Raw genomic sequence first — 13,316 nt, forward strand, 5'->3', positions numbered from 1 at the left:
TACAGAATAAGCCAACCTACATTTGGGTCTGAAAAGGAGACTTCATAAATTACATGTTACCAGTATGGCAAATTGCACCTTTATGAGGCAATTTCTGGCAGATTAGCTGATGTGCATCACCACAGCTTCACATTCAAGTGATTTGGATGTGGCACATTATGAATAAGACATTCCCAGCAACAGAACACTGATTTTGCATTATTATAAACCAGGGGTTGACAGCAGAATACCGATTTTGCATTATTATAAGCTAGGGACTGAAAGTTACTGCTGTCTGCCAAGTGTTCAGCAATAATTTGTTGGCAGTCTCATCTGAAAGGCCAAGGACTGGGAGAGCAGGGAGGCTGAACACATCTTTCTGAGAGAAAGCCTCTCAGGTCAGTGTTGAGAAAAACGTCTGTGCCTGCGCAGGGGCTGAGTGCTAAGCTTGCCACTCATGCATCATGAAAGAACAAAGGTTGAACCTTCAGCATGGACAAACCTCCATGTTCCACATCCCACAAAACTCATGCCTTAAAATAATTTTAAAGAAAACAGCAAACCTGTAACATGAGCCCAGAATGCTAACAAAATGAGAGTACAGTCACAAGACTTTTTACCTTTCCAGTTTTTCTGCAGAGCTGAAAAGGCTGAAGTGCCAAAAAAAAAAAAAAAAAAATCTGTTTCTGTAATTTTCCACTGTGTCTGCAGAACAGCTCTTTAAATGCCACTTGACCTTGAATGCAAAAATAATCTGTCCTTTGTCAGTCATGTCTTTTCATATCCTAGCTAACGACATCAAGTTTACATCCTGTTTTACTGTGGAGCTTCTTGATAATGAATTGAACCAAGTAGCAAGTATCTGTCCTCCAGAAATACATTCCTCTTCACTGTATAAGGAGTGTGGATGCCTTTTGCCTGTCACTTGCCATTTGACTTTGACCTACAGTCACTACCACTATGCATCAGCTCTGGCTTGCAATCTCCTCCTTTCCACTAAGAGTAATGCTCAAGCTTGTGAACACTAAAGAACCCAAGTCACTCTAATGTAATAACAAACATTACTCCTTTGAACACCTTTTTCTCCATCCTATCTTTCTACTATTGTTCTGTCTTACTGAACCTAGTGAGATTGTTCATGTGAAAATATATATATATATATATATATACACACACATATATATATATATATTACCCATCTGAACAAGAACTGGCAGTGTCAAACATTTAGATTATACAGCTCTGGATTCAGCTTAGTACAGAGTTTTTCCCTTTGTACTGTACAATGCGCCATACTGGTTCAGGTGATGGATAAGAGCAAGGCTGGGATATGTGGAAGAGGATGCCTTCTTGTGCAAGATTGCAAGGTAGGCAGTGGAGTGGGACATGGCACATATGCGTAGCCTTGATGCCTGCTTAACACATAGGAGCAGGAGGTAGACAAGTAGAAGTAAGAATTTAGCTGGGGGGGGGAAGTTCCCTTGCCCTTCTCACCCCCCGTTTATAAATTCACACAAGAGTATGTGTTCTCTGGGTAAAGTAAGCAGGTGTGTGCTTGAGAGTGGTTGGCACCTGCTGGGCCCATTTCTGGTTCCTTTGGAGCTTGCCCTGAGACAAACTACAATAAGAGGTGAATTTCAGAAAGTATGTGGTAATGTGGATAGAATGACAGCTCTTACCAGGCTAGTTAATATACAGCTAAATTATGATATATTCACTTAAAAGTGCATGCAAAAGTTTATTCTCCTGACAATTCCCACTGAATTCAACACATTGATTACATAGCCTGGAATAAAGATATTTGTCTGAAAAATAAATAAATAAGTAAATAAATAAGGGATTTGCAAGGCTCCTGAGATATCTTCTTCTGAATTAGAGAAATTTAGAGGCTGTGGGAAAAAAAAAAAAAAAAAAAAAAAAAAAAAAAAAAAAAAAGATAAAAAAGTAATAACACTGCCCTTCTGCATCCTCGCAAGTGGTAGTTAAAATGACCCAAGAAGCTTGAAGGCTTCTGTGATTTCTTTCCCCTTTTTCAAGCAAGAGACTTTCCAAGCACCATGCAGGGTGCACTGCCTCTCTCTGTTGAATGTTGAGTGTGAAAAATCGATGACAGGTTTCCTATGCCATGTCTGCAAAGTCTACAAGAGACACTGCTGCATAGCAGAAGTTGCTGGGCATTTTCCTTGGAAGAATTTCTATTCTGATATTCTTTTTGTCAAGCCATGAAGGCAGGAGGAACAAATGTCCTTGACATCTATGAGGGGCTATCTAACTGCAGACCTGAAGATAAACCTCTGATTATATGCCCTCCAGCTCATGCTGGATCTGTGTCAGCAGCAAGAGCAGCAAGCTGTGCTGTGCCTGACATGTGCAGAAAGGAGAAAAATATATTGGAGAAATTGCAAGTTATTGCAGGAGAAAAATGGATGAACTCTGCTCTCTTATTTTGATTCACAGTCTTGGGAGCTGGTAAGGATATCAAGATGACAGAGTCACATCCTTGTTGTACCTTTGAACAGATTTCTGGAAGAAATTCTTCCACAGTAAGGAGGCCACATTGAGGGTTCTCCCGGATAATACAGTCAAAAGCATTTCAGTGTGAAAAGCATGAAACTGCACATCCCTTTCTATGCAAGGTTCTGGCAGAAAAAAATGGACCTCCTCAAACAGGATTGAAACATCATTCTGCCTCCTCCCTATCCCCATTCTGGTCTCCTCTTCAAGCAGTAAATTTATTTATCTCTTGCTGATTCCAGGTTTATAAGCAGACATTCAGCTTCTTCAGTCTGGGAAATTATCAGATTCAGGCTATTGCAGATCTGTATACCATTGAGTCATTTTACACATTCTGAATGAAAAAGTTCTTAGCACCAGTCTGTTGTGGTTTGACTGCAATAGGCAGCTGAGCATCACATAGCCACTCACTCTCTACACTCAAGTGGGATGAAGGAAGGAATTGGAAAGGTAAAAGTGAGAAAACTTGTGGGTTGAGATAGACAGTTAACTAGGTAAAGCAAAGCTGCGTGTGCAAGCAAAGTAAAATGAGGAATTTATCCCCTACTTCCCATCAGCAGGTGGATGTTCAGCCATTTCCAGGAAAGCAAGGCTCATTGCACTTAACAGTTTCTTGGGAAGACAAATACCATCTCTCCAAATATCCCCTCCCTTCTTCTTTTCTCCCCCCAGCTTTTATAGCTGAGCATGATGTCACATGGTGTGGAATATTTCCCTGATCAGCTGGAGTCAGCTGTCTTGGCTGCATCCCCTCCCAACTTCTCATGTGCTTCCAGTCTTCTTGCTGGCAGGGTAGCGTGAGAAGCAGGAAAGACATTGATGCTGTGTAACAACTAAAAAAGCAACAAATACATCAGTGTACTATCATCACTATTTTCATCATAATTCCAAAACACAACATCATACAAGCCTCTTTGAAGAAAAATAACTCTATCCCAGCCAAAAACAGGACAATCACCCAGCACCTCAACCCTTACAAGTTAATCTGTCTGCAGGGTAGGAATGTCCCTTAAAATAACACTATCAAGCTGTCAAGTGGGGAAAAAAAGTCTGAGCATTTGAAGTGCCCACACAGTCACTTTATTAATTTTGTGTAAATTAAAAAGGAACAGCTGTCTAACTCAGAAATGTGTTGGACATTTAATTAGTTTCATTAATTAGGTGAACCTTCTCCTAGAAAGTGATGCAGGATGATGCTTCTGAATCAGGATGTTCTGAACATGGGATAAAGTGCCGTGGAAACCTACTGTTGTTCTGGTCACTTGGTATTTCCTCCACACACCTCAGAAATTCTTGCAGCACTGGCAAGATGTTGTTGGTCTTGCCCACCAGGCCAGTACCAACAAAGGATCCAAGCAGGGATTTCACAGATAACAGTGTCACCCACAGGGGGAGCATAACAATCCTACAGTGAGCTGTATAGGTTCAAAGGTCTGTGAGAACCCTTCACCTGAATGTTTGCAAGGGTAGATATAAGAAGTGAAAGGCAGCATTGGCAGCTTTAAAAATGTGTTGGACTTTGTAGCACATATTCACATTTTCTGAGAGTATTAAGTAGGGGACTTTGCAGTTAATAGTATTGTGTCTGCTGGTTCAAAAATCTGGCAATACCAGTCTTCCCCTTTCCCAGCAAAAGTCCTCTTCATAGTCGAGTCACAGAGCACAAGGTGGGTATAAATATGGATTAGGAAGACCTATAAAAACATTCTTAATCCCTGGCATGTAGATCAGCCAGTGCAACATTGGAAAAAGCACAAACCTCTGTCTTTTCTTGGATGATCTCTCCCCAGTCATCAGCATGATGACGGTTGTGTATCACCTAGTGGTAGGTATCAGAGCTGATGCTATAACATGGCAGCATGTGAACTGGTTCAGTGTTTTCTGGATTATCTGGTGAAACAGTATGCTCTTTAAAATTATAGGCAAGGATGAAATTAGGCAAAAGAAGAAATGGCACAGACAGTGGAAACAGGGCCATGTGCCCCAGGAAAAGTACAGAAATGCTGTCCAGATGTGCAGGAATTGGATGAGGAAAACCAAGGCACTGACAGAACTAAACTTAGCAATGGATACAAAGAATAACAAGAGATTCTGTGGGTACATTGGCCACAAAAGGAAGTCTAAGGAGGGTGTACCACCTCTGACAAATGAAGACAGAGAACTGGTAAAAACAGACATGGGGAAGGCAAAAGTACTTAATTTCTTTACTTTAGTCTTCATTGGTGGTCAGGTTTCCCACATCTCTCAAGTTCCTGAGAGAGTAGAAAGAGTAGAAAGAAAGACCCAGATAACTACAGATCAGTGATCTTCACTTCTGTGCCTGGCAAGATCATGGAACAGAACATCCGGGAAGCAATGTTAAGGCATGTGCAAAACAAGGACGTGATTCAAGACAGCCAGCATGGCTTAACCAAAGGCAAATGGTGCCTGACCAATCTCATGGCCTTCTGTGATAGAGTGACTGTATCAGTCGACAAGAGAAAACTGATCAATATCTGCTTGGACTTTTGACACAGTCCCACATGACATCCTATTTCTAAATTGGAAAGATATGAATTTGCGTGGTGGACCATTCAGTGGATAAGGAATTGGCTCAATGGCTGTACCCAGAGAGTAGTGGTCAATGTCCAATGGTTCTATGTCTAGGAGGAGGCCGGTAATGAGCACTGTCCCTCAGGAATCTGTCCTGGGGCTGGTGTTTTTCAATATCTTCATTAATAACATAGACAGTGGGATTGAGTGCACCCTCAGCAAGTTTGCAGATGACACCAATTTAAATTTAAATCAGTCCAGTGAATGCAATCGTCCATGTAGAACATCTGAGATTTAGAATTCTGTGGTCATTTTTTGGCCCAGCATCTGTGGTGGTAGCTGGGTTCCTCTGGGGGAGCACTTAGATTTACTGCATTACTGAGTATTTTTCTCAATCACCAAGTGATAAGACAAGGGGAAATGGCCTCGAGTTGAGCTAGGGAAGAAATGGAATGGATATTAGGAGAAATTTCTTTACTGAAACAGTTGTGCAGTGTTGGAATATGTTGCCAAGGGGAGTGGATGAGTCACCATCCATGGAAGTCTTCAAGAAATGTGTAGTTTTAAAATTTAGTAAATGATGGGATTGAGTGCACCCTCAGCAAGATTATAGACAACACCAAGCCGAGTAGTGCAGTTAATACCAAAGAAGGAAGAAATAACATTCTAAGGGACCTAGACAGGCTGGAGAAGTGTGACCATGTCAACCTCATGAGGATCAGCAAGTCCAAGTGCAAGGTGCTGCACCTGGGTCAGGACAACCTCAGACAGGAGTATAGTCTGGGAGAAGAACTCATTGAGAGCAGCCCTGCAGATAGACTTGGGGGTTCTGATAGACAAAAGGCTCAACATGAGGCAGCAGTGTGTGCTTGCAGCCCAGAAGGCCAACTGCATCCTGAGTTGCACTAAAAGAAGAATGACCAACATGTTGAGAGAGGTGATTGCCCCTCTCTACTCTGCCCTCATGAAGCACCACCTGGAGTACTGTGTCCAAGTTTGGGGCCCCCAGCACAATAAGTCTATGGACCTGTTAGAGAGAGTCCAGAGGAGGGCTGCAAAGATGATCAGAGGGCTGGAGCACCTCTCCTATGAAGAAAGGCTGAGAGAGCTGGGGATGTTCAGTCTGAAGAAGAGAAGGCTCTAGGGAGACCTCACTGTAGCCTTTCAGTACTTAAAGGGATCTTATAAAAAAGATGGAGAAGGACTCTTTAGATTAAGTTTAGATTAAACATTAGGAGGAATTTCTTCACTATAGAAGGGTAGTGAATCACTGGAGCAGGTTTCCCAGAGAAATTGTTGTTACCCCATCCCTGGAGGTGTTCAAAGCGAGGCTGGAAGGGGCCATGGCCAACCTGATCTTCTGGGTGGTATCCATGCCTATGGCAGGGGGGGTGGAACTGGATGACCTCTAAGGTCAACCCAAGCCATTCTATGATTCTATGAAATTAGAGGGTAAAGAAAAATTTTTACCACAAATTTCCTGCTAGTTACAACCAGCTTTTTCAAAACAGTTCCACTGGAGAGGTATAATACTAGTCCTACTGTATAGCTTTTATTACTTATAAGAATAGAAATGAAAATAGAAATGAAATGAAATAGAAAAAGAAATGGAAATAGAAATAGAAAAAGTAGAAATAGAAATAGAAATAAAAATAAATAAATAAATATAAAAAATAAAAATAAAAAATAAAAAAATAAAATTAAAAAATTAAAAAATTAAAATTAAAAATAAATTAAAATTAAAATTAAAATTAAAATTAAAATTAAAATTAAAAATTGCAGGTACTTCTAGAAATCACAGTGAAGTATTAATGGCTTCTGTGACGATTAAATTTTGTCACCAGTCTGACAATTTTATAGAAACAGGAAGTGGTCAGCTTAATCTTAAACATTCTTTGGTTTTCAAAAGCAGATATTTTTCATCAGTTCTTTTCAAAAAAAAAAAATTAAACTGTGCTTTGCCATGTCGTAACATAATGTTCTTTCAGACCCATAGCAAAGTCCAATGTATTCTTTCTACATTTATTTTCACAGAATCACAGAATCTCTGAATTTCTAGGTTGGAAAAGACCTCAAGATCATCGAGTCCAACCTCTGACCTAACGCTAACGGTCCCCTCTAAACCATATCCCTAAGCTCTACATCTAAACATCTTTTGAAGACTTCCAGGGATGGTGACTCCACCACTTCCCTGGGTAGCCCCTTCCAATGCCTCACAACCCTTTCAGTAAAGAAGTTCTTCCTAACATCTAACCTAAAACTCCCCTGGTGCAACTTAAGCCCATTCCCCCTCGTCCTGTCACCAGGCACATGGGAGAAGAGACCAACCCCCACCTCACTACAGCCTCCTTTGAGGTACCTATAGAGAGCGATAAGGTCGCCCCTGAGCCTCCTCTTCTCCAGTCTGAACAAGCCCAGCTCCCTCAGCCGCTCCTCGTAGGACTTGTTCTCCAGGCCCCTCACCAGCTTTGTCGCCCTTCTCTGGACCCGCTCAAGCACCTCGATGTCCTTCTTGCAGCGAGGGGCCCAGAACTGAACACAGTACTCAAGGTGTGGCCTCACCAGAGCTGAGTACAGTTTATTCCTACAGATGCTGTGTTGGGATGATCTTGCACACATCTCTGGGGTTTCTGTACTAGAAAATGTTATCTGTTGCAAAACTAGTAAAGGCAGAGTGTGTATGGACATAGAGCTTAAATTCTGAGGTGCAAAATCTTGATTTGACTGGGTGATCTGTATTTAGAAATACCACCTACATTCAATGGAGGCACAACAGCTTTGTGCATAAACAATATCTAACAGCATAATGGACTAATAAGTGAGAGGAGGAGGAGTTTCAGGACCAGCAGTTTAACCAATACCAGTTCCTAGTACTGTTTTCCAATTAGCCAAAAGAGGGTGCTAGTTCATTCTTTTTTCATGTTTTTCAAAAACCTTTCTATTCTCTTACCACAGCCCTTGGCTTCTTGGAGTATTCCTGATGGAAAATGAGGTGGAATCTTCTCATGATTCACCTTTATTACTACCAATTTGACTCACAATGAGAGTTCTTGCTTTCCATTTTTTTTTTGGCAACATTTCCATCTGCATGACTGTACTTCATATTAAAAAGCTCCCACCTAGCCACAGTACCTTGCAACATTGTTGAACCATTTCATGGCATGAAATTAACTTTGGCAAGAAAAAAAGGACATTATGTAGTTGGACAGTGTGTTTTTAGTTATAAGACCATACATAAAACTGCTATTTTCCTATAGCTCAGCAGAGAACCAAGAAAGCGAAAGTTGTTACACAAGTTACAACGTTAAGTATCTTTGACTTATTGCTGTGATTATACTAATTGTTCATCTTCCTAGTGGGAGGTTGCAGGAAGCTGTTTGAAGTAATCAAGCTGAGATGCGGCCTTCTATTTATAAGAGGCCTAGAAATCTTACTTTCCCAAAAAGAGTATCTAACTGAATCTCTAAAACACTGCAGATAGACACAATTTCTCTTTTCTCCCTCAGAATCTCACACAAGAGTTAATGATTCAGTTCTTCCTCACCGTGAATGTCTGTGAGTTTTAAATGATGCTGCCAGAGAGTGCTGCAGACAGCTCTTGTTCCTCTATTTGCTCAGACTCTCAATGCACGGCAAAACCTCTGCAGATCTATATTAACTGCAGGATCATCTCATAGAGCTATATGGTGCCATATGAACATACACTTTACCCAACTCGTAGGTAGCTTAAATACAAATATAATAATTTTTCATACTTACGTTAAGGGGTTTTGGCCCACAACAGTTTAGTGTTGTGATATATTTGTACATAGAGCACCCATAAAAGAAATTAATTCCTGCCTGCCATACAATTGTAGCCCCGCAGAAACTCTCCACCTAATGGGAAGGGGTTATTTAGATCAAGAACACTTTGATCTATGTTGATTGCAATAACGACCACTGAACATTTTTTCTCTATACAGGCCTTTTAAAGTTAAGCAGAAGGCCAAAAGTCAATTTATTTGCTTCAGACAAATGAGGACAGAGCTAAGCACTAGTGGGATTTGAAACAGTACTTCTAAATAACCAATTGAGAGTCTTTGTGTGGTAAAGAAAGGATAACCTTGCTAAGAGAAACAAGATAATTCTGCTGAGAAGAGGTTAAATTTCATCATAGATCACTGCAAGGATTTTGCTGTCGTTGATGTTGTTGTTCTGCCTTTTTTCTAGTTTATGACTACAGTTTCTTGGTAAAACTGGGCACGTATTCTTAATAAGTTATTCCAGGAAAGCCAAAATGACTTGATAGCAAAGGTTATATTTTGCCCAACACTTTCAACCAAAGAAAAAGAAAATGAAAAGTCTAAGTGAACTGTTCTGACATTTCTGAAGCATTTCATTTACAGGCACATGCAATAAACACAAAGGAAATAAAGAGCTAAATCCACACTGATACTGAAGGAAGCAGCAGAAGTGACATTTTTTCACAGTAGAGTTGCTACTAGGGATTTTATGGAGGCTGAACAAAACTCAGGTTAAAATCCCTCCTCAGCACAAGGGGATTTGAAGGCATATGTTTCATCTTGCAAGGAAATGTCTTACCCACTGACTGTTCTGTAAGTTATCCTGGGATAGAGTAGATGTATGAAAGATAGGATGTTCCTTCAGGCTATATTCACCTTGCATATGAACATGAATATGGATTCATAGGAATGGCCTTAAATACAAATTATGCTGACAACTGACTTAAGTACTTGGTCCTTTAAATTCTATCTAAGAACTTCCTTACCTGAAAACTGATATTCCTGGATGTATCCCATCTCAGCAAATAAGTATCCCAAAGAGTGTATAACAATGTAAACAGTACTGTAGAAGAAAACACATCCGAGTCTAGCACGCATTTAAAGGCACTTTGCTGGCAGATGAGATATCATTTCAAAACACTTTTGGCAAAAGGATCTCAGTATACACTGTGCATGCCCCACTGCTGAATTTTTCAGGGAGAGGGGCTGATGGCTGTGTAACACCTATTTTTAGGTGGTTTGCAGTCACAGATAACAAATGCTGAGACAAAAGAAAATAGAGTTTTAAAGAGAAGAATTTAGCATGGGAAACTGGAAGGATTAGGGAGTGTGATTTGATTGTTTTATTAGACAGACTTATAGGAGTCAGAGGCCAGGGAGAAAAGATCACTCTTGAAATGGGATTTGAAGACAGTCAGGAGGTCACTGAAGCAAACAGCAGGGTATCTGTTACAGAAGCTGAAATTCACAGAAGGACTAGGAGAAAAAAAAAAAAAAGGCCAAAATTAAGTCCTCATCTCCCTCTAATCATCATCACAAATCAATACAAACCAAGTAATTCACAGAAAGAGGTAATTTAGTGTGTTTGTTTCCAACTATGATGGATCTATTGGCTGGCATGCCTGTTGTTCCTATCCTTGATGTGACATACACAGCACAGGTATCATGATGTATATAAGCCATGAAAAACTCTAGAGTGTTTCATTACCATGAGAAATGCAGGGGCTGGCTGCTTTTGACAGCCAGTGATGCTATTAGCTAGCCTTTTGCGTTGGTAGCTGAAGAAAATCCAGTCAACATATTTTAACCTTCAGAGCAATTCGAGCACATTGTGATCTTACCAAAGCAGCTGATAACAACTAAAGTACAAGCTCTGCGTCAGACAAACAGCAGCTGGGGGAGGGAAGCTCCCCTCTCCTTCTTCCCCCACACCAACCCAGCTCGTAGATCAAGCTCATCATCCTTTGCAAGGCAAGAGGCATTGTCAACATCTTTCTTCCTCAAATAACAGAAAGAAGAGTTTGCTGCTGCAGTGATGTTTTACAGAGCAGAGAAAATACACAAAAGCACTTAATGGCTCTAAGAGAGTACAGGGAGGACAATCCACACCTACCTGGTACTGGGACTCCAGACCTTGGATTATAAACTGGATTAGGATCTGAGCCAAAGCAAATCATGATCTCTGCTGACTTAATTTCAACTCCTCTCTGCAGTCTTTCATTAGGAGTTGTAAATGTTTCTTCTGAGCTTTTTCAAAGTAAGGAAACCCAAGTGGTCTCCAATTTCAATTGTGCACTGTTATGAAACTAGTCTGGTTGGGAGGAAAAGGGGGGTAAACTGGCCCATCCTTTGAGTTCAGTCTGGGTCTCACATATGTAGGAGTGCAGGAATCCCACAGTTTTAAATTTGGAAATGGGCCCAGGCTAGAAAGTAAAAATAGAAAAGTGTGTATGTGATTCTCAAAAGCTCAGCTGCAAGGAAGGGGGAGGAAACTTTCCTTTAGACCTTGATTCAAACTTTTCAGAAGTTTCAAGGGCAAAGATGAAGGAGCTCCAGGGCTCCATTTCATTTTGGAACTTGTAATTCATTATTCTCTGCAGTGGAAAACTATTGCTAGCAAAACAAAACTTCTTAAAAAAATGTTTTATAGTTTGCTTGTAAAAATAAAAATAAAAACTAAAAATAAAAAATGCAAGCAAAACACGTTTATATAGTCCCAATGGTTATTTTATAGCAGGACCGGATTTCAGCCATTATTCATTAATTCTAAAAAAGAAGACTCTCTGGTAAACAGTAAATAATGTTGTTCCTTTAAATTTCATCCTTAGCAGAGAGCAGGTGTCTGATTTCCCTCAGGGAACACAGTTCTACTTTCCAGATTAAATATTGCCAGAGTGGATGAAACAGGTTTACATGAGCATGTGTATTATGCATCAAGGTTTACTGATACTAGAGAGGGATGCTCAAATTTTTTGTACAGGTAAATCTCATGCAAATTTCCTATACAGTCCATAGCATGACCTGCATGTTCTCCACCTTGAGAAGATAAATAGAGAGTAAACTAAAGAGTAGCTAATGTGGGATTAAAGCAGCCATCCCTTGATCCAGTCTGTTAGGAGATGGGCTGCACTGGACACAGACAGCAATACCTATTTCTATGTATAGCTCTATGTGCATGTGTGAGTGTGTGTGCAGCTATGGCTATGCACAAAGGAGGCAACTGCATATGGAGACACAAAGGCCAGGGCAACACTGTGTATTTTTTCTGCAGCAAAACAGTCTGTCTGTTACTATCCAGAAGTAAGGACTGCGAAACACGTGGAAGGGGTGGTATGCCCCAGGAACAGCACTGCTGCTCCTTACCTTCCCATTTCCCCAAGCTTTCCTTTCTAAAGCTTTTCTTGATGCTTCACATCCCCTCAGTTTTTCCGTATTCCTCCCATTACTCAGCGGACACCTGCACACTACCCTTGGTGGCGTAACAGAATTATGTCTACCAAAACCAGCCATGAGGTAGCTCCACATTAAGTCCCTGGTGGTCCCCAGTGCCAGCCTCCACTGCCTGGGTAGTTCATCCTTTTGGTTTCTGGGGACTCTCATTATCCCATGGCCCCCAGGCTTTCACTGTGGGTTCCCAGCACAGGGTCAGCATGGGGACAAGGCAGCTGCAGTGAACTACTGAAGTCTGCAGAGCCTCAGATATTACTTCCCAGCAGTGGCAAGATATACAGCAACCCTGTACAGTCAAGGAAAAGCTGGGTTTCCCTAGAACTAGACACAATATACTGAGGTCATCTTCTGGAACCTTTTCTTTCTAACTGTAGTCTTAGACACAACTGCTGGCCCCTGGAAAAATGATACATGTGTGTGTAAATACACACATTTTCAAATATAAAATTAACAACACCATCAATGTTTTCCACTTTGATCTAAGATTGTATTTTATTCCAACTTCACCAGAACCTTTTATTTTGTTTTATTTTCTGGGGGTAACAATAATAAAACAATTTTATGTGAAATAAGAACACTCAGAAGTTCAAAAATAAGAATAGCTCTTAGCAATTCAACTTGCAGAATCTGAGTAGACTATAGTTTAAATGAGTAGATAAAATGGCTAGTAATTTTATTGAATTATATTGTAGAGTTCCAATTGCATCTCCCAATATAAAAGGCTTGGTAACTGATGTGTTATTGTGAATTTGTGGATTGTATCTGTAATGAATGTGTTCCGGAATGACCCTCAGAGAGTAAATCAATACTGGAAAGAGACCTCTGCTAATTTGGATTCCTTACTATTCTAAATCATTTTTTTAAATGACCAGATTTTCTATTAACAACAAAAATCACTACAAAACATGAAGAATAATAACAGATTTCACAGTGCAGGTACTTTCAGCATCCCTGAATACTCTTACTTAGTACCTCACACTTTTCAGACTTCTGAGATGGTAGGCAGACAGGGGAAGGAACCAACTAACATTTTCCAGAACAGTAATTTCTAACCTGTGA

The 13,316-nt window shown here is 40.4% G+C and overlaps 1 long non-coding RNA gene across 1 annotated transcript in view; it reads right to left on the minus strand.

Annotated features, from left to right (window-relative positions):
- LOC311435175 overlaps window positions 1-11,139 on the minus strand; it is a 190,140-nt gene extending 179,001 nt beyond the window's left edge. The window contains exon 1 of the long non-coding RNA XR_014691975.1: window positions 10,921-11,139. This is a non-coding gene — a long non-coding RNA (uncharacterized lncRNA). The remainder of the gene's footprint in view (window positions 1-10,920) is intronic.
- Between the last annotated feature and the right edge of the window lie 2,177 nt (window positions 11,140-13,316).

The sequence above is a fragment of the Aythya ferina genome, assembly GCF_964211825.1.
Source record: "Aythya ferina genome assembly, chromosome: 3".
NCBI lineage: Eukaryota > Metazoa > Chordata > Aves > Anseriformes > Anatidae > Aythya > Aythya ferina.